Source organism: Sciurus carolinensis, chromosome 5 (assembly GCF_902686445.1).
Source record: "Sciurus carolinensis chromosome 5, mSciCar1.2, whole genome shotgun sequence".
Lineage (NCBI taxonomy): Eukaryota > Metazoa > Chordata > Mammalia > Rodentia > Sciuridae > Sciurus > Sciurus carolinensis.
In genome coordinates, this window is record NC_062217.1 from 53,762,069 (window position 1) to 53,784,030 (window position 21,962).

Consider the following 21,962-nt stretch of genomic DNA (forward strand, 5'->3'; position numbering starts at 1 on the left):
TGAGATCACACTGGATATGAATGGGCACTAATCTAAGGACTAATATCCTTGTAAGAAAAAGAAACTGTGGACTCTGATCACAGGGAAGAAAGCATTGTGACTGTGGAGGCAAATTGGAGTGATGCACCTACAAGCCTAGGAATGCTAGACATTCCCAGACACCGCTAGAAGCCAGAAAGAAGCAAAGTCTCATTCTCTAAAGCCTTCAGATAGAGCATAGCCCTGTGGATAAGTTTTGGACTCCCAGCTTCCAGAACTGTGGGAGAAGACGTTTCTGTTGTTTGAAGACATACAGCTTGCCTAATGTGTTAAAGCAGTCTCAGGATTCACCCTTCAACTTTTTCCAAATTTTTTACTATAGGTGAAGCAAAGCTCTACGTCTACATTTTTAGGGTTCATGCTGGACATGAGAATTAAATTGGCATAAGATATACTAATAGGAGAAAAATATGAGTTTTATATGAAGTGGAATTCCTCACATGGAAATGACCCAAAGAAGTGACAAAACTCAACCACCTTAGAGGTAATCGTGGAAAAAATAAATTATGTGTGGAGGCTCAAGAAAGATAAAAATTATTTAAATAAGATTTGTTTTCACGAAATCTCTTGGCTATGATTCCCTGTGGAACAATGTTTTGTTCTGTTTTTCTCCTAGTACAGAAAGGGCATCTTTCACATGGGAGTTTTTATCTCCTGTTTTTGGAAAGAAAAGGGGAGATTAAAATGTCCTTGTCACATCTGCTATTTTTCAAGTGCCTTTAATTCAAAATAATCCTATTCCAACATGGGGGTTACATTCTGCCATTCTTCATAACGAACTTTTAGAAAATAAATACTCATTCACACTTCTGTTTAAGGAAGAGAAAAAACCTCAGACAAGGCAGCATTACATATTTCTTAAAAGAAGAAAAGGGAGCAGAGAGCCTTAGGTTTAGAATATTACTTTTTCTCTCCAGTTCTCACAAGGTCGCCCCCCCCCCGCCCCCCCGCTGACCTAAAACAGCCACTTGAAGCTAATCTCAAAGCTTCCAGTACAATTTTATTTAACCTTTAGTTAAAGACCACCTCTACTAGGCAACTAACTTTGCCCATCCCCTTGGGCTGTTATAGAGGCAGGTTTCACCGTGTTCCTTTCATTGTTCTGCTTAAGAATCTAAAACCTTTCATCCTAAAAGAAACCAACCTGAAAGTGCCAAGTGAGGCAATAACAAAACATATTTCAGACATTTTTTGAGGAAAAAATATGCAGGGAAGAAAAATGAAGATAATAAAATAGTCTGTTTATCTGAAAACTATGTTTTTTTATGCTAAGTACTCTGTTTATAGAACCCATACATCATGTCCACCAATAAGTGGAAGTGAAGCATGTTTCTTCCACACATTGTTTGACACGGAAAGTGAGTATTTTATTGGCATTGGGTAATTTAAACTCACATAGTGGAGTCTGGAGTATATTAGCAGCATACCATGCAAAGATGAGATTGTTCAGCAATTTGTGTACCAGAGAGAAATGTTCAACCATAATTCAGGAGCAAGGCAAGGGTAAAAAGGGTGGGAAAGTTGCTTTATGTCAGAAAAATACAGCTGTCATTAAGATGGTATTGAGTAATATTGGATAAAACCTAGGAATCCAGTCACACAGTTTGTTAAATACTAGTTTATACGTCAGAGTTGCCAGTGATGACATGGAAATACTGATCCAATCATATCCACAGCACTGAGACACCTCAGATAATAAGCAAAATTATCTCTTCCTATTTTTCCCTATCTTCCCTGTAATAAAAAGCATGTGAAGGAACACACACACACACACACACACACACACACACATGCACACACACATGCATATTTATTGCCATGAAGACAGAGGGCTTTGGGCTAAAAGTGTTGGCTCTGGAGCTAAATTACCTGGATTTGAGTCCCAGTGTACCATTTACTGCTGTGCAAACTGTATCTGTAAAGTAGAGATTACATAGTTCATATCTCACATGTACTATTGTGACAAGCATTAAAGAGGATAATGCATGCAAAATGCAGCCTGAGGCAAGGAATAAATGGTCAATAAATGTCAGATATCATCATCACTATTATACACATACATATGCTTGGTTATCAATGTACATCTGTAGGACTAGAAACATCTTTAGCTTTGTATATAAATTTCAGGGTCTATAGGCTTGACAAAGGTTTGACATTTGGGGAAATTATATTAACTTTTCTTTAAAAAATTGTGAAATGAAATGGAAGAAAATATCTCAGTATCCAAACTTAATCAAATGATCAGATATTTAATAGGAAAAGTCTGCTCAACATTGACAATTCTTGTCAGCCAACCAACACAGATAAACCCGCGATGCCTCCTCTGCCCACTGATGGACAATTTGGGACATGCTATGAACCTTGGAATAATATGATTGAAGGAAAGAATCAACTAAAGCAAAAGGAATCAAGGAAGAATAACAAGCAGGTCAGTTTGTGTGGCTTAACAGATTGTAGTGTCTCAGCACGCTAGAGCTGAGACAAATGCCAGAGTCCTCTCCCTGGTATGCAATAGGAACCCGGAATGTCTCTAAGCTTCTGTGTTGGCTTGGTTAGTTTTGGTTTTAACAACAAGAGCAAGAAGCAAGAAGATTTGCTTGATTTTAAATCAATAAATGTATGCGAAAATACTTTATAAGATTCTTCAAAACTAGAAAATAATAGCACTTATTAATCAACTAATTGTCAGAAATAACCTTATTATGAGATTGAAAAATAAACAAAACAAGGAATGCCAATGCAGAGAAGTTGAACTTTTCATTGACTGTGATGAAATTTTGTGATGTCATCAAAGCAGTATTTCAATGGATTGATCTTGCAGTTATATATGGCTTGTTTTTATTGGGTTATGTTTTTCTTCTTATAAGCTCAGTGAGATAGAAAATAAAATCTATAGAATATGTTTTTGCTCCATAGAATTTAATATGCAAAATACACATTAACAAATAACTTACAATATGCATGAACATGATTTTGGAGCTATCGGTCAGCCATAAATGAAGGCACTTATAAGAAGGTGATATTAAAAACTTTTTCAAATGGATTTTTCATGTAATAATAGTGCAAAGCTATATCTTTTATGAGACCTTTTACCTTTTTCTATTGAGATAATTGCCCTGTATTTTCCTTCTACCATAACTTCTACCAGGGTGGTAAATTCTACTATTCTTCAAAATATTCACTGCCCTTCACTATGGATTGTACCTCCTCTCTCCATTGCTAGTATACTTATCTCTTTTTCTTTAAACTTTTTCTTTAAAAAATAAAATATGAATGAAAGTGACAAGTGTCACTTTCATATAGAAGTTGTAAACCTTCACATGGTTCCACCATCTTCCCTTTTCACAGAAAGAGTGTAAATCATAGTAAAAAGTAAACACCAGAACTCTTTAAATATGTTTAATCAATCAGAGTCAATTCTATAGCCATGTTAATAATAATCACCCAGAATTGCTCAAAAACATCAGCCAATAAGTGGCAGCCTCTTGCCTCTGAAAGTCGCCTAGTGGGGAAAGGACTCACACAAGAAACTTCTTCTGAATGTCAGTCAACGACAGTCTCACCTAGTAATTGCAGCTGATGTCAACACACTTCCACCTCAGGAATCTGCCAGGTACCCCAGACTTCATCCTTCACAAAAGTCACATAAAGATCAGTTCACTACTTTGCTTTAGAAGTATGTGTCTGATGCACATAGTTTTCTCTCACTTAAAAAACAATAAATTCAGCTGTAAGATTTTCTTTCAGATATTGAATGGTGGTCTTATCTTTTGACACATGAAATAAACAAATGGCAAGATAAGGGCTATCCCATCTGTCTGGGTACCCAGTGAAGATAATGTAGAGCAAAGCCACAATTGACCCATAATGGGCATGTAACATGAATGAGAAATAACTTTTTTGTGTAAGCCACTGAGGTTTTCACACAGTTCATTAATATTGAATAATACACACCAAACTGAATTATACAAACTATGAGTCTAAATTAGGACTATAGAAAATTATACCAAGAAAACAAGCAGTAATAATTCAATCCTCATAGAAGCTGAGTTTTCCTTTTGTGGGATCAGACTTCTCTTCCCTCATCTAATATAATCATTAAGTTTCCATGTTTCAGCACAGTGTTTATTTTTAAAGTTTCATTTTCATTTTATTTTATTAGAAAATTATTTTCTTCTGTAAAATGTATGATTGTCGAAGATTTCTCTTGTGCAAAAAGACTTCACTAAAACAACAACAGCAATAACAAGGGCAAAAAATGTAAAGTAATATAAAATATGGCATCCAAATAAATAATATACTATATAATACATTACCCAACTAAAAATTTTTAATTCTGAAGCCATTTCCCCCATAGGATTTTCCATTCAGTTTTGAAATGAAAACATATAGGAAAGTCAAATTTGTCTTTAAAATGTGTAAATCTTGACTAAAATGTGTCTATTTCAAAAGGAATTTGTATGCATGTAGTTATATCTCATTGGATATATGATTATTTTCTAATTGCATTGTTTGGTTGGATCCTGTTATTTATTTGAAGGAAAGCTAATGATAAGATTTTAGTTATCATAGGAACTGACTGATTTATTTAACAAACATATATTGAGAACATATTATATATAAAATGTAAGATTAAGTGCTATCAGTATTCAAAAATAAATGAAGTACAGGACTTGCCTTCAAGTCTAAAAGTTAAAAGAGAACATTTAATTAAAATCACAGTAGAATGTAAACAAGATAAATGGCATCAGAGAAAAATAAAATGAGATGCAAGATCTGAGGAATAAGAAATCACAATTAAGGGAATATCAGAGCAAGGTTATGGAACAGGTCTATGTAATGGAGACACTGAAAGACAGGTAGGAGATTCACACTTGAGCCTGAGCCTGAGAGAAACACACCTCTCTTCAATGCTGCCCTGAGCCAGCAAGGTAAAGCCACCGTCTAAATAACATGACTTCATTTTCCTGTTGCATATCAATACCCTCTGAGATTTAGCAGGAGAGGATGGAGGTTATGTTTTAGGATCTACTCTCCAGTTTTATCCTCTCACTTAGGCAGCATAATTTAACCTAACTACTACTTCCGACAAATCTTAGTGGAGTAGAGATTTCAAAGCATACAAGTCACTGGAAATTAATTCAGGGTCTATACATCTCGCTGAATTGTTGGCCTATGAGGGCCCAGACTTGTCAGTACCTTGAGTTAGAATCTTTCCCAAAGTAGACTAACTTTCTGTATTTTATTTCTTCTATATGGGTCAGAGCTTTAATCCAAAGCACTGAACCTCAGCCAGAGATTAATAGTGGTGAAAATTGTTAGTTAACTAGATTTGATGGAGCAGCCAACTGATAAGGCTTGATTACAGGCCTCATAATTCACTGGGAAAAATTCATTAGTCAACATTTTCACCTACACTCCCTTCCTAGTCATAGTCAAAGCACGGTTCTACAGTCTTTCCCTACAATTACATTTCTCACCTGAGAAATTCCAGGACAAAGAGATTAAAAGGAAAGCAAATCCTTCACTCCATATCTCACCTACAAGAGTGGGCAGCAATGTGATTCAGGGAAATTTCCTGAAGTTATGATGAAATTTATAGCAGAACAAAAGCCACCTAGACCTATTATTTATTTTGCAAAGCAAAGTAAGACCTTTAAAAAACCTCATATTCAATTTTATTAAGCAATATTAAAAAGCAATAGAGCTTCCAGGACACACAGGAATATACTGCACATATCATTTATATGCAGTTGTGCATAAATCATTTCTCTTTTTTTCAGATGAAAAGAACCAGAACTTCATGGTACTTTCAGAAAATACCCACTTAATTCTCAAGAATAGTCCTATAAAAGAATGCTTATCAAATTCTCTAGAATAAAAATTGGACTTAAATAGGAAGACTTATGGACATTCTTCAACCTATTGACTTAGTAGAGTTAATATCAATGCCATCATTATTACTTAAAATAAGTGGAATAATGGCCATGGCCTGGAAAAAAATAGTAGTAAATTAACTGTCAAAAATCCATGAATGGAAATGGGAATAAAATCTACAATAAAATTATTTTAAAATTTTCTGGCTAACAATGTCATTGTGATCACTTTCCAGCAGTCACTTTCTGAATAGACACAAGCAGTCTTTTAGTCCCCTACCTAACTATACATAGGGGTCTGTTTCAGTCACCTCTGTAGCTGCTATAATCAAAAGATCCGACAATAACAATTTTAAAGTGTGGGACGGCTGATGGTTTCAGAGGTCTTAGTCCCTAGAGAGCAAATTCCATTCCTTGGGGCTCAGGGTAAGGTGAGGTAGAACATCATGGCAGAAGGGTGTGGTGGAGGAAAACATCTGGAAACGTGGCACCAGGAAGCAGAGAGAGAGAGAGAAAGAAAGAGATCTCTGCTCAACAAGGACAAAATACATACCCCAAAGGCACATCCCCAATGACCCCACCTCCTCCAGCAGCACCCACCTGCCTATAGTCACCAGTTAATCCCTTTCAGAGGATTAATGCACTAATTAGATTAAGACTCTCATAAGCTGATCATTTTACCTCTAAATTTTCTTGCATTGGCTCACACATAAGATTTGGGGGACACCTAATATTGAAACCATAAAAGACCCAAAGTAGAAGAAAAATTACTGGGCAATGACTCAAGAGACCTGGCTTGGTCCCAGACTCAGAGCAGATATAGCAGCTTATTAGATGACATGAGATCACCTAATGTTCAGTTTCTTCACCTGAAAATGGGGATCAAATACTCATCCTAGAATTCTTCAAGCAAAAAATGCAAGAATACTTGTAGAAGGGCTCCACAAACAGTGTGATGTACGAAATTACTATTAACACATGTCTATAAAGCCTTTATGTCCTCAAATTCTTGAATGCATTGTTTATCAATTGACACCATGAATATTTTATTTCTAGTCCATTCTGGCATTGAATTTTTTTTTTTTTTTTTTTTTGGCTCTGCTAGATTGACCTCCACCCTCTCTTTTTCTCAGAGTCTTCCTGCCTGGAAAATTAAGGCAATCTCCATTCATCACAAATATTTGCAAAATCCATAAATGTTTCAAAAGTTCTCTGAGTCACTCAGAGCAAAAAGCAACCTACAAATTCACAGTGCTAGTTAGATTTTCATGACATTCAAGTATTACAGCATCTCCCTGGAATTTGTAGGGCTTTTCTATCCTTAGGATACAAGCAAAATAAAGTGGATGAGGGTTACTGGGTCCTTGAGGGAAGATCTAAACAGGCATCTCTGTGCACAGACTGAGACCAATGCTGGATACAGAGGTTTAGAATTCCATTATGAGACTGTTGGTTGATGCTATTTTTTTCTGCATAAATAATGAATAGATTGTCTCAGGCTTTCCAACTGTTTTGAACTTAGACATGTGACAAAGTGGGGGTAAGCAATCTTTGAAAAAACATCACAATTTGCACCAACAAAAAAGTTCGGAATATTTCCTTCTTTAACAAGAGGAACTCATCTAAGTTTCACTTAGTTCCCAGTGATGCCAGCAAGCTTCGATGGATTAATCAAATTTTGGCTTTTGGGGGGAAGGATTTACTTAAAATCAAATTGATCTGTTGTTCTCATATTATCACTGGTAAATCTATATTTACTCTGCTTTAGGGCTTCTGAAGAGTAATAAATTGTCACCACTCCTGCAGTCTGCCTGAGTCTCAAGTCACACTTGAAATGAGTTTAATATTTAGGGCCCCTTTCAAAAGTACTGTTGCTTGCAGACACTCAGTCGTAAACTTCCCCACAACAACAACAAAAAACGCGACAGTAGAAGCAAGATTTCATGAAGGCAGAGTCAGACTGTAAATTTTCTTCCTTGAATTTTGGGGGCAAAGAAGATGGTTTCATGAAACAAAAGCAAAATTCTAGTAAAAAGAGGGTGAGAAAGGTGTGTGTGTGTGTGTGTGTGTGTGTGTGTGTGTGTGTGTCCAGCGACTGCAGGGGTCGGGGGAGCACTAATTGTTTTCCCAAGTCATATTTCCATCTTCACATTATTCTCACTTAGTGAGGAAGTTCTTCCTAGCACCTGCCTTTCCTTTCCTTCCACGGACCCTGACAGTTACCCTCTGGTTTGAATACATCCTACAGATGTTGCTTAGAAAAGCATGCACTTCATTCAGTCTTATCATCTCCAGGGACTATTGTTCTTTTTCCCTCAGGAGACAAAGGCTCTGATAAAACTTAGAGGCTCTGATGTTTAAATACAGATTCCTGCATTTAAAGAGCATCAGGGTGGTTCTTCCTGCCAAGAGAGCTGGACTACTAATTTAACATATCAAATGAGCCTTTTGGAATATGAGGGGTTAAGCCTGTCTGCCAGCCAAGCCAGGGAAAGGAGCTGACTCCCAGATGCCACTGCCAACAAAATTAATCCTGGAGCTTAGCATCTGGATGCTTCACCTGCCAGGCAGGCCCCACTAGGTCTTTTTCATCACTGGGCCAGATTAAAAGAGAATGATGAGCAGAAGTGGTTCCGCACCATCAGTGACAAGAAGGAAAAGAAAAAAAATCCTTCATGAAGAACGAGCCTCCTGACTGCCTCCAGGTGCCTGAAAACAGTGGGGCTATATCCAGGCACCCCCTGACCTGGCTGCTGGAGAAAGACTCAAGGAACATCAGTAGCCACAGGGAAGGGCACGCTGAACAAGTCCAAGCTACCTTCTGGGTGCCACCTGTCAAGTTTTCACCTGAGCAGACAGGATTTTTAAATATGTTCTTTGGTTTCAGGCTGCTGGCAACATTTGTCAGGACATCCACCCCACCCCCTTCTCTTTTCCTGCCTTGTTTATTTTGAACTTAACAGAAAATCAAACTTTCCCAAATCCATGTGCCCTCCTGGATCTTCTAGTCTTAAGAAATTCTTTAAGCTCGAGGCTCCTTTGTCTTCATAGATGTTTATTTTTCATACAAAATAAATTTTTTAAAATGCTAGTATTTTTTTACAAGTTGTTTTAAATATTAGAAATACAATTATATTACGGCAGCATTGCCAAGAGCTGGAAAAGCAGTGCATTCTACCTATCTAGATGAATCTTTTGGGGAAGCAAAGGGCTGAAAAAAACCAGGAGGGAGGGCCAGTAGGACAGACCTGATTTGCTGGGCAAGTACCACAAAGAAATAATGAGGTCCCAGGAGAAGTGGAGCTCTGATGTAAGGAATTGAATCCTTTTCCAAAGCTTTCATAAGATGTGTTTTTCTTTCTACTGCCAGATAAAGGTCTGTGTAGGGTAGAGGGGAAGAAAGAAGGAAGGGAATGGAAGTATTTGATGAAAAATAGAGGGGAATGGTTCAATGATTTGCTTAGGCTTCAGGTAAGGTTTCCTTCAAAAATACCATGAGCAATTTAAACAGGAAAAATGTGTAGGCATTAAAGAATAAACCAGGATGGAAACATGCATTTCAAGGGCAGTTAACAGGAATAATAGTCTTTCTATTTAGCAGACACAGCTAAATGTGGGTGGCGAAGTAGCATTTTATGAATTAAATCTCTGAATATGAACCATGTTTTCTGAGTCTATGAGCTAATATTTTTGCAAATGAAATATCTGAAATTTAATATAAATGTCTTTAGTGTGTATATGTGCCCTCTGAAAAATAATAGCCACCAAGTCAAATCTCTAGTTTTAAATTCATGTTTTTATGACAGAGTAAAATAATTATTTCTAAATGTGAACATCCAAATGCCTTTTAGGGCTGGTAAAATCCAAACATGCTTATTTGATGCTTAGTTTACTTATTTTAATATCTACCTATTCTTTTCAACTTCTTTCCTTCTGCTCATTACTATATATGAATTCTCTTATTGTTTGGGGAACTACTCATACAAGTTTGTCTAGGACAAACCCAGCTTATTTTTGTTATCCTGATGACGTATTGACAATACCCCTTGTCATTTTCTTAAGTGTTCTGGTCTGGCCGATGCTATTGTCTTCCTACTTAGAGCTGCAATGTTCTGACGTACATAGGGTAAGGTCACAGGGGTGAGAGGACAATGACGGGCCAGAACCACAATCCAAGGGTGAGACATGGACTTCTACAGAGCGTGGAAGAGGGAATGCCCAAACAGCCCAACCAGAAGCTGGTGCGCCATAGTTCCCAACGTATCACTTCACATTAAACAAAGCCTAGTCAAATGCTCTGAGACCCTCAGTTCAGGTTTGCAGAATTAGATGAACGATAAGTGCCCACCTTGGAGCCCTAAGGGTAAAGAGGAAAAAAACACCCGAAAGCTATCACTGTGACAGCAAGCAAGACCAGTGAGGGTCTATTTAAAGAATAGTGCATTATATATAGTATTATGGTGTTGGGGGGGGGGGGACTAGGGTCACTATGAATTTCTGTCACCCTTCCACCATGAGTGTGCTTTAGTTTCTGGCCTTAGAACATCTTAGATTTTTTTTCTTTCATTTAAGAAATCCATAAATTCTCTCCTAATCCTCCCAAACAGGAACCCACATACAAAAGAACATTTAGACATTTTATAAAAGATACTTCTTCCTCCCCATTTCATACAAGAATGCATTTTTTACTGTAATAGAGGAAAACAAGAAAGAACAAAAAAAATACAAGAAAAGAAATTTGTCAGTTAACACTAATGACATAAAATAAGCATGCACTAATTTAAATAATGAAGCTATAATAAATGATAAGAAATAATCAAGAATAACTTTAGGCCATTCACATTACTCAAAATATATACATGTAGTTGTTAAAAGCTCAATGTAAATGTAAAAGCTCAATGGTTTTCGTGAAACATATCTAAAAATCATGGGGGAGAAAAGGCTATTTTCATTCATTTAAAAGCAGGCTGCTGCTGGACTAATCCCAGCAACTTGGAGGCTGAGGCAGGAGAATCACAAGCTCAAGGTCAGCCTCAGCAATTCAGTAAGGTCCTAAGCCACTAGTAGGAACCTGCCTCAAAATAAAAAAATAAATAAAGGGCTGAGAATGTAGCTCTTGCTTCAGTGCTAAAATCAAAACCTAGTCTACTAAAAAAAAAAAAAAAAAACAACAAGCAGACTGACAAGCCCCATATGTACTCATTCAATCAACAAATATTTATAATACTAAGCACAATGCACTATTTTTAAATCACACATAATAGATGTTTAAACCTCACAGGAAATATAAAATATACATGCATACAAAACTACTAGCATTTAAATTTTAGAATGTTCAAAGCTTTCTCACACCCTTATTTTATTTGATCATCTGGATTTCATGCTTTATGGGTGAACAAAACTACATTCAGAGATGATTGATTTAATAAAAAGATCAGACAGCTAAGGAAGTAGCAGAGTTGGAGTTCAAGCCCATGGATTCTAAACAACATTTCTTTGGTGATAGTTCTATTTCTTATAAGATGGGCTGCACACAGAAAAATGTTTCATACAAAATTACACTATGGCAGGAGTTAGAATAAATAAAATAAGATTCTAGTCATGGGACATGTTAATTTAGACAAAGTTCTTGAGTTCCTATTTCCTTCTCTGCAAAATAGATTCAATAATTAACAGCACTTCATGGCCCCCACCCCCACCACCTCTCTCATAGCATTTCATAATAAAGTACTCTTGGAAACTTAAAGTAAGATGCCATGTTTTATTCCCATAGAAACTAGAAATAATCTATTATTTCATGAGTAATTCTACACAAGCAAAGCATTTTTCTGAGAAAGATGCTAGGTTGAGGTAGGAAGCATGCATGAGATGTTTGTGGGCCACACCAGTTGGCAAACTAATGAAATACTTCTAAGCTACTTGATTAGTTGCCTCTGACCCTAATTCCCTGAAGTACACCCCTGTATCTTCCATGAGTCAGAACTAAAGGATTAATGCTGGCAGGCTCCTGCTTCAGTGCTAAAATAAGTACCTGACCTCTGTTCATTCCTCATTGGAGGCAGGCCTGACCAATAAAGAGAAGATTCCATCTATGGATCTGCAGCTTTTTTTTCTAATGTAGACAGAGTCTTGTTGCCAACATCCACCAGGGCTCCTCTAATCAATGCCCTTGTGAATATAGTTCCACTCTTCCTACCTATTGTAAGATAATAATGCCAGGAAATGAAAAAATGTGGCTAGAATAGAAAGTTCATCAAAATGTGATGCTTGACCTCCAGGGACATTTAATGCAGCTGTAGAAAAGGTTTAAGCTTGAAAGATCTGAGAGCGGTGGGAAGGCTGTTGATTACTTATTCACCGTTTTTGGCAAGGGAAGAACTAAAGACTGCTTCAATTACCGAGAAATTTATTCCCTCAATTCTCAGCATTATAATGCAGTTGGACCAGGAAATAGATCCTTCCAAAGCCAGCTGAACCACATTACATAAAGGATGTCTAAGGACCAGGAATTCCAGAGACTCTGAACACCAATAACATTTGCCGCCAGTTTAAAATCTGAGGATGTTCCAAAATCTGTCAAATGGAAAGTGAAGATAATCCAAGAGAAACCACCAATTCTTTTTACAGGCAGGTATCATATTAGGACATACTCTGCTCATTCAGGGGGAAAAAATAAGACCAAAGAAAAATAAGTATGACACATGTGAACATAGTTGACACCTGTAAAGACAGAGAGAGAGAAAAAGAGAAGAGAAAGGATGCCCAGGGATTAATGATGCAAAATAAAAATATACTTTTGAAAAAGAATTATTAAATGAAGTGAAAAAAATAATGCACTCTTTTTTGTTGGAACCTGATATGTATTCCCCATGAAATTAAAGAAAACATGAACTCTGTGAAATAATATAACATTAACCTTTAGATGGAATGGGAACTGGTTGGATCTGGCAAATAACAAACAAACAAACAAACAACAACAACAACAAAAAAAAAAAACACCCAGCAACTAGATGAAAAAGAAATAAAAAGGTATAATGATATAAAATAGTAATGATATTAAATCACTCATTCAATATAACATTATGAAAGACTAGGAAATCTCAGGATAAAAAGATGAGCAGGATATTAGAAGCAATCTTTCAGAGAATTAAATAGACAACAAACTTAAGAAATAGATCAAGAATACAGAAGGACAAGAGGAAAAAATTATATGATTAAAGAATTCAAATGGAATATAGAAAACAAATGGATAATTGATTTCCTGAAGGAAAAGAACAGAACAAATAAGACAGAAGAAATAATGAACAAAATAAAAAAAGAGTAGTTTTCCTTATAGTGTAAGACATTCTTGTGTTTTTACAAGAGATTTAAACATCTTTTATTTTTCCTTAAGTTACACAAAGAAATGGAGGAAAATTCCCAATAAATACCTGAGGTCTTAGATAAAAAGAGCTTACCTTCTTTTTCCACTATATAATAGTGAAGTTGTGAGTTTCAAGAAAAAAAAATCAAAAAACAAATCATGTATCCCCAAAGCTGGGGACAAGATAGAGGTGTTACCTTTTTCAGAGAAAAACTTCTGAAACTGATTATGGACTTCTTTAAACAGCATTAAAAGCTGTTGGAAACATTTTTTTTTTAATCTTAAAAATGTTTTGAGAAGGAAAGGGTTATCACAGATGTCTATGCTTAGTAAATCATCATTCAAGTAATAAAAAGAGAGATTATTCTTAGTAAGGCAAAGCCTCAGAAAGAGTATCTCCCAGGGTTCTTCCTGAAAATATCAACTGTTCAAAAGATCACTCAAGAGAGAACCAAGAAATGTTGAGCCTATAGCATAAAAAGATATATGGGAGGCATTAAACCAAATTAAATATTTTTCAAAACAAAAATAAGAATAGATACTCAATGTTAAAGATATAATAATGTAATGATATCCATTCATTCCAAGACCTCCTATGAGAAAAGTTATGAATCAGAGGGATGAATAAAAGTGGCCATCTGGTCAAGCAGAGGGTAGCAAAAGTTTCTGGTTTACTCATAACATTGATATTTAGCAAAATACATGTTCAAATATTTTGGTTCTAATTCTAACAGTATTGTCTAAAATATTATTTTTCAGGGATTTGTTTTACTTTCAAATCATTAAGTAGACAAAATAAAAATAAATACATTTTATATGACAGAGCAAAGAACATTTTAAAAGAAGCAAAACGATAAAGTACAGAAAACTCCAAACAAAATGAGAAAATACTATCAAAATAACAATTATGATAACAAACACCTCCACTAAAAGGTAAGTCTTAGACTTGACTACAACAAAATCTAAAAGTAATAGACCTCACTTAGACCAGATGAAACAAATTGAAAGTAAATATCTGGATAAACATGCATCACTTAAACATAAGGGAAAAGAGACTCCCAAAGAAAGCATAGTAATAGAAAAGTCACAGTCAGCAAAAAATGAAATACACATAATTTTGTTTTTATATTGGGATACAACCCCTAATAATGATATTAGAGTTACAAATGACTATATTATATAAAATAACCACCATCTGACCCAGCTATCCCACTCCTTGGTTTATACCCAAAGGACTTAAAATCATCATTCTACAGTGATACAGTCACATCAATGTTTATATCAACTCAATTCACAATAGCCAAACCAGGGAACCAACCTAGATGCCCTTCAACAGATGAATGGCTAAAGAAAATGTGGTATATATGCAGTGGAATATCACTCAGTCTTAAAGAAGAATGAAAACATGGCATTTGCTGGTAAATGAATGGAGCTGGGAGAATATCAGGCTAAGTGAAATGAGCTAAGTTCCCCAAAACAAAAGCTGAATGTTCTCTCTGATATTTGGATGCTAATTCACAATAAGCAGGTGGGGGTGGGAAAATAGAGGTACTTTGAATTGGGCAGAGAAGAGTGAAGGTAGCAAAGAAGTATGGTGGTAGGAAGGACAATAGAATGAATCAGATATTATTACACTATGCACATATATGATTACATGACCAGTGTGATTCTACATTCATCCAATCAGAAGAATTAGAAATTGTACTTTATGTATGATGTGTCAAAATGCATTCTACCATCATATATGACTAACTAGAACAAAGTAAAAATTGTGACAAGAAATGTATAGAAAGACCAGAGGATTTAATACAACATTCATAGACTTGGATAAACAAAGCAAAAGAAATGTAAAAAATTTAAATACTTCAAAGGTTTATTGAGTATATTTATATTGAACTACATATTAAAAAAAGTTAATATCAAAATGTTAAACAAAAATGTTTCATGTTTAAATTTTTTATTAATCTTATAACTATTTATGTTAAAACTTACAATTATAGAAAAATTTTCAAGTAATTAATAATAATATTGTATATCAAACATCTGGGAAGTGGTCAAAGCTACCCAAAGATGCTTACTCTTCAAAAAGAAAGAAAGAAAGGAAATGTTAACTAAATATTTCCATAAATTAAGAAAGTAAGTACAACAAAGCAATTTTTTTTGTCTCTCTGTTTGTTTGTTTATTTATTTATTTATTTATTTATTATTATTTTTTTAATTGTATACAAATGGGATACATGTTGTTTCTCTATTTGTACATAGAGTCAAGGCATACCATTTGTGTAATCATACGTTTACATAGGGCAATGATGTTTATTTTTTTTCCCTTCCCCCCCACCTCTCCCACCCCTTTTCCCTCGATACAGTCCTTCTTTCCTTCATTCTTGCCACTCTCCTTATCCCTAACCCTAAACCTAACCCTAAACCTAATGCTAACCCCTCTCACCCCCCATTATATGTCCTCATCCGCTTATCAGCGAGACCATTCGTCCTTTAGTTTTTTGAGATTGGCTTATCTCACTTAGCATGATATTCTCCAGTTTCGTCCATTTGCCTACAAATGCCATAATTTTATCATTCTTCATTGCGGAGTAATATTCCATTGTATAAATATGCCATAGTTTCTTTATCCATTCATCAACTGAAGGGCATCTAGGTTGGTTCCACAATCTGGCTATGGTGAATTGAGCAGCAATGAACATTGATGTGGCTGTATCTCTGTAGTATGCTGATTTTAAGTCCTTTGGGTATAGGCCAAGGAGTGGGATAGCTGGGTCAAATGGTGTTTCCATTCCAAGCTTTCTGAGGAATCTCCACACTGCTTTCCAGAGTGGCTGCACTAATTTGCAACCCCACCAGCAATGTATGAGTGTTCCTTTTTCACCACATCCTCGCCAACACTTATTGTTGCTTGTATTCTTGATAATCGCCATTCTAATTGGGGTGAAATGAAATCTTAGGGTAGTTTTGATTTGCATTTCTCTTATTACTAGGGATGTTGAACATTTTTTCATATATCTGTTGATTACTTGTACATCTTCTTCTGTGAAGTGTCTGTTCATTTCCTTAGCCCATTTGTTGATTGGATTATTTGTATTCTTTGTGTAGAGTTTTTTGAGTTCTTTATAGATTCTGGAAATTAGCGCTCTTTCTGAGGTATGGCTGGCAAAAATATTCTCCCACTCTGTAGGCTCTCTCTTCACATTTCTGATAGTTTCCTTTGCTGAGAGAAAGCTTTTTAGTTTGAATCTATCCCAGTTGTTGATTCTTGCTTTTATTTCTTGTGCTATGGGAGTCCTGTTAAGGAAGTCTGATCCTAAGCCAACAAGTTGAAGATTTGGACCTACTTTTTCTTCTATAAGATGCAGGGTCTCTGGTCTGATCCCAAGGTCCTTGATCCATTTTGAGTTGAGTTTTGTGTAGGGTGAGAGATAGGGGTTTAATTTCATTCTGTTGCATATGGTTTTCCAGTTTTCCCAGCACCATTTGTTGAAGAGGTTATCTTTTCTCCATTGCATATTTTTGGAACCTTTGTCTAGTATGAGAAAATTGTATTTATTTGGGTTTGTGTCCATGTCCTCTATTCTGTACCATTGATCTACCTGTCTATTTTGGTACCAATCCCATGCCGTTTTTGTTAATATTGCTTTGTAGTAGAGTTGAAGATCTGGTATTGCAATACCCCCTGCTTCGCTCTTGCTACTGAGGATTGCTTTAGCTATTCTAGGTTTTTTATTCTTCCAGATGAATTTCATAATTGCTTGCTCTATTTCTGCAAGGTACATCATTGGGATTTTAATTGGAATTGCATTGAATCTGTATAGCACTTTAGGTAGTATAGCCATTTTGACAATATTAATTCTGCCTATCCAGGAACATGGGAGATCTTTCCATCTTCTAAGGTTTTCTTTAATTTCTTTCTTTAGTGTTCTGTAGTTCTCATTGTAGAGGTCTTTCACCTCTTTTGTGAGATTGATTCCCAAGTATTTTATTTTTTTCAATGCTATTGTGAAAGGGGTAGTTTTCCTAATTTCTCTTTCTGAAGATTCATCACTTATGTATAAAAATGCATTGGATTTATGAGCATTGATCTTGTAACCTGCTACTTTACTGAATTCACTTATGAGTTCTAATAGTTTTCTGGTGGAATTTCCAGGTTCCTCTAAATATATAATCATGTCATCAGCGAACAGGGATAGTTTGAGTTCTTCTTTTCCTATTCGTATCCCTTTAATTTCTTTGGTTTGTCTGATTGCTCTGGCTAGAGTCTCAAGGACAATGTTGAATAGAAGCGGTGAAAGAGGGCATCCCTGCCTTGTTCCAGATTTTAGGGGGAACGCTTTCAGTTTTTCACCATTTAGAATGATATTAGCCATGGGCTTAGCTTAGATTGCCTTTATAATGTTAAGGAATGTTCCCACTACCCCAATTTTTTCTAGTGTTTTGAGCATGAAGGGATGCTGTATTTTATCGAATGCTTTTTCTGCATCTATTGAAATAATCATGTGATTCTTAACTTTAAGTCTGTTGATATGGTGAATGACATTTATTGATTTCCGGATGTTGAACCAACCTTGCATCCCTGGGATAAAACCCACTTGATCGTGGTGCACTATCTTTTTAATATATATTTGTATGCGATTTGCTAAAATTTTGTTGAGAATTTTTGCATCGATGTTCATTAAGGATATTGGTCTGAAATTTTCTTTCCTCGATGTGTCTCTGTCTGGTTTAGGTATCAGGGTGATATTGGCTTCATAGAACGAGTTTGGTAGGGTTCCCTCCTCTTCTATTTCATGGAATAGTTTGAGGAGTATTGGAATGAGCTCTTCTTTAAAGGTTTTGTAGAACTCGGCTGAGAACCCATCTGTCCTGGACTTTTCTTTGTTGGTAGGCTTTTGATGACCTCTTCTATTTCATTGCTTGAAATTGGTTTATTTAAGTTGTGTAGGTCCTCCTCGTTCAGTTTAGGTAGTTCATATGTCTCTAGAAATTTGTTGATGTCTTCGAGGTTTTCTGTTTTGTTGGAGTATAGATTTTCGAAATAGCTTCTAATTATGTTTTGTATTTCAGTCGTGTCTGTTGTGATGTTTCCTTGTTCATTCCGAATTTTAGTAATTTGAGTTTTCTCCCTCTTTCTCTTTGTTAGTGTGGCTAAGGGTTTATCAATTTTATTTATTTTTTCAAAGAACCAACTATTTATTTTGTTAATTTTTCCAATTGTTTCTTTTGTTTCGATTTCGTTCATTTCGGTTCTGATTTTAACTATTTCCTGTCTTCTACTACTTTTGGTATTGGTCTGCTCTTCTTTTTCTAGCGCTTTAAGCTGTAGTGTTAAGTCGTTTATTTGTTGACTTCTACTTTTGAATGCACCCCATGAAATAAATCTTCCTCTAAGTACTGCTTTCATAGTGTCCCAGAGATTTTGATATGATGTGTCTTTGTTCTCGTTTACTTCTAAGAATTTTTTTATTTCCCTCCTGATGTCTTCTGTTATCCATTCATCATATAATAGTGTATTATTTAATCTCCAGGTATTGGAGAAATTTCTGTTTTTTCTTCTGTCATTTATTTCTAATTTCAATCCATTATGATCTGATAGAGTACAAGGTAGTTTCTCTATCTTCTTGTATTTGCTAACAGTAGCTTTGTGGCATAAAATATGGTCTATTTTAGAGAAGGATCCAGGTGCTGCTGAGAAGAAAGTGTATTCATTCTTTGTTGGATGGTATATTCTATATATGTCGGTTAAGTCTAAATTGCTGATTGTGTTGTTGAGATCTATAGTTTCTTTATTCAATTTTTGTTTGGACGATCTATCCATTGATGAGAGAGGTGTGTTAAAATCGCCTAGTATTATTGTGTTGTGGTCTATTTGATTTCTGGAATTGAGAAGGATTTGTTTGACGTACGTGGATGAGCCAATGTTCGGGGCATAGATATTTATGATTGTTATGTCTTGCTGATTTATGCTTCCCTTAAGCAGCATGTGATGTCCTTCTTTATCCCTTCTGACTAGTTTTGGTTTGAAGTCCACATTATCTGAAATGAGGATGTATACTCCAGCTTTTTTGCTGTGTCCGTGTGCATGGTATGTTTTTTCCCATCCTTTCACCTTTAGTCTATGGGTGTCTCTTTCTATGAGATGAGTCTCTTGCAGGCAGCATATTGTTGGATTTTTCTTTTTAATCCAATCTGCCAGTCTATGTCTTTTGATTGATGAGTTCAGGCCATTAACATTCAGGGTTATTATTGTGATATGATTTGTATTCCCAGTCAATTGACTCATATTTGTTTTTGACATGATTTGGTTTCTCCTTTATTTGGCTATTCCTTTAGGCTAGCGCCTCCTGTTGCTGATTTGCATCATTGTTTTTCATCTCTTCCTCATGGAATATTTTGCTGAGAATGTTCTGTAATGCTGACTTTCTTTTTGTAAATTCCTTTAGCTTTTGTTTATCATGGAAGGATCTTATTTCATCTTCAAATTTGAAGGTAAGTTTTGCTGGGTATAAGATTCTTGGTTGGCATCCGTTTTCTTTCAGGGCTTGGTATATGTTGTTCCAGGTCCTTCTAGCTTTTAGGGTCTGGATTGAAAAATCTGCTGATATTCTTATTGGTTTCCCTCTGAGTGTAATTTGATTCTTTTCTCTCGCGACCTTTAAAATTCTGTCTTTATTTTGTATGTTAGGTATTTTCATAACAATGTGCCTTGGTGTGGGTCTGTTGTAATTTTGTATGTTTGGAGTTCTGTAAGCCTCTTGTACTTGGTTTTCCATTTCATTCTTCAGATTTGGGAAATTTTCTGTTATTATTTCATTGAATAGATTGTTCATTCCTTTGGTTTGTTTCTCTAAGCCTTCCTCAATCCCAATAATTCTTAAATTTGGCCTTTTCATGATATCCCATAATTCTTGTAGATTCTGTTCATGATTTCTTACCATCTTCTCTGTTTGTTCAACTTTGTTTTCAAGATTACATAATTTGTCTTCAATGTCTGAGGTTCTGTCTTCTAGGTGTTCTATCCTATTGGTTATGCTTTCTATGGAGTTTTTAACTTGGTTTATTGTTTCCTTCATTTCAAGTATTTCAGTTTGTTTTTTTTTTCAGTATCTCTAACTCTTTATTGAAATGATCTCTTGCTTCCCTTATTTGGTCTTTTAACTGTTTATTGGTGCGATCATTTAATGCCTGCATTTGCTCTTTCATCTCCTCCTTCAATGCTTGCATTTGCTCTTTCATCTCCTCATTAGCTTCCCTGATCATTTTAATTACGTACATTCTGAACTCCCTTTCTGACATTTCTTCTGCTGTGCTGTCACTGGGTTTTACTGATGTAGTATCTAGGTTTGTTTGGGACATTTTCTTCCTTTGTTTTCTCATATTGTTCAGATGTCAGTGGGACCCTGAGATATTGCAGTTTTCCGCTATTGGCTTATAGTGTCCCGGTAGATTTCCAGTATATCACCTCCCAGCCTTCAGTAGCCTGATGTCTTGGAGGAATCTGATAAAGCAGCGCATCCAAAGAAAGCTGCCCCTAGCCCCCTACTGGTTCCACAGTTTGGAACTGGCTCTGTGCGGAAATGCTCTCACTGTGGGCCTGCACCGTGCAGCTGGCCGTGTGGGAGGAGCCCACTGCCAGAGTGTGGAAGGCTACCTTGGGAAGACTCTAGCTGCCCTGCCCGGCTCAGATAAGCCACCTCTATCTGGGCCTGCCACCCGGTCTGTGAAGAGAGCCTGTGGCCGGAGTGGGCAGAGCCGCCTGAAGAGGTCTCTGGCTGCCCTGCCCTGATCCCAGAGGCTGCTTGCGGATCGAAGCTCTCTGTTGGTTCGGGGACTTGTGGCTGGTTCTATGTAGAAAGACTCTCACTGGGCGGTCTGCTCTGAGAAGCTCTTGAAAGGCACCTCCCACCGCAGGGGTCCAGGCTACTTGGGGAGGTCTCTGACTGCCCTATCCTGGTCCCTGAAGCTGCTTGTGTGCCAGAGTACACTGTGCTGCGCTGGCTCTAGGACTTGGAGCTTGTTCTGGTCAGAAAGGCTCTCACTAGCGGGCCCGCTCCAGGAACCTGGAGAAGCTGGCTGTGTGGGCGGGGCCCACCTCCGGAGTGCGCAGGACTGCCTGTGGAAGACTCTAGCTGCCCTGCCCGGCTCTGATAAGCCACCTCTATCTGGGCCTGCCACCCGGGCCGAGCTTTACCCAGTGGGCAGACTCACCTGTGGCTCTATTTCAGTCCGAGTCTCTCAATGCCTCCCCTTCTTAACTCCTGGGTTCTGGAGCCACTGGGGGTGCAGTCTCCCTCTAGGCCGCCATCTTGGATCGCCCCCAAAGCAAATTTTAGAATAGCAGCAGAAAAAAAAAAGAAAAGCAGAAGAAACTAATTATTTTCAAATGCAGAAGTTACACATTCAAGGTAAAAATTAAAAGGTACTATTAATGCAAGAAGTAGATCTTTCAAGAAATAAAATAATTAAGATAGCTATTCTACAGAAAAAAAATAATTTAAAATAAAATCCTAATACCCACATTTAGGGAGAAAGGGAATATTACAATACATAGGTGATTAAAAATTTAAAATATCAATCTATGCTAAGACTTGGAAAACATCGATGAAATAAATGTTCCATTTTTGTAAGAAATATAATTAAAACTGACCTCATTTGAAAAATCAATTAATGAACCCCTT

The 21,962-nt window shown here is 36.4% G+C and overlaps 1 long non-coding RNA gene across 1 annotated transcript; it reads right to left on the reverse strand.

Moving 5' to 3' along the window:
* Positions 1-1,904: 1,904 nt before the first annotated feature.
* Positions 1,905-21,548, reverse strand: LOC124985185 (uncharacterized). The gene is made up of 3 exons (XR_007108818.1): positions 21,493-21,548; positions 3,603-3,669; positions 1,905-1,954 (listed from the first exon to the last, which is right to left on the reverse strand). It is a non-coding gene; the product is annotated as an uncharacterized LOC124985185 (long non-coding RNA).
* Positions 21,549-21,962: the final 414 nt, after the last annotated feature.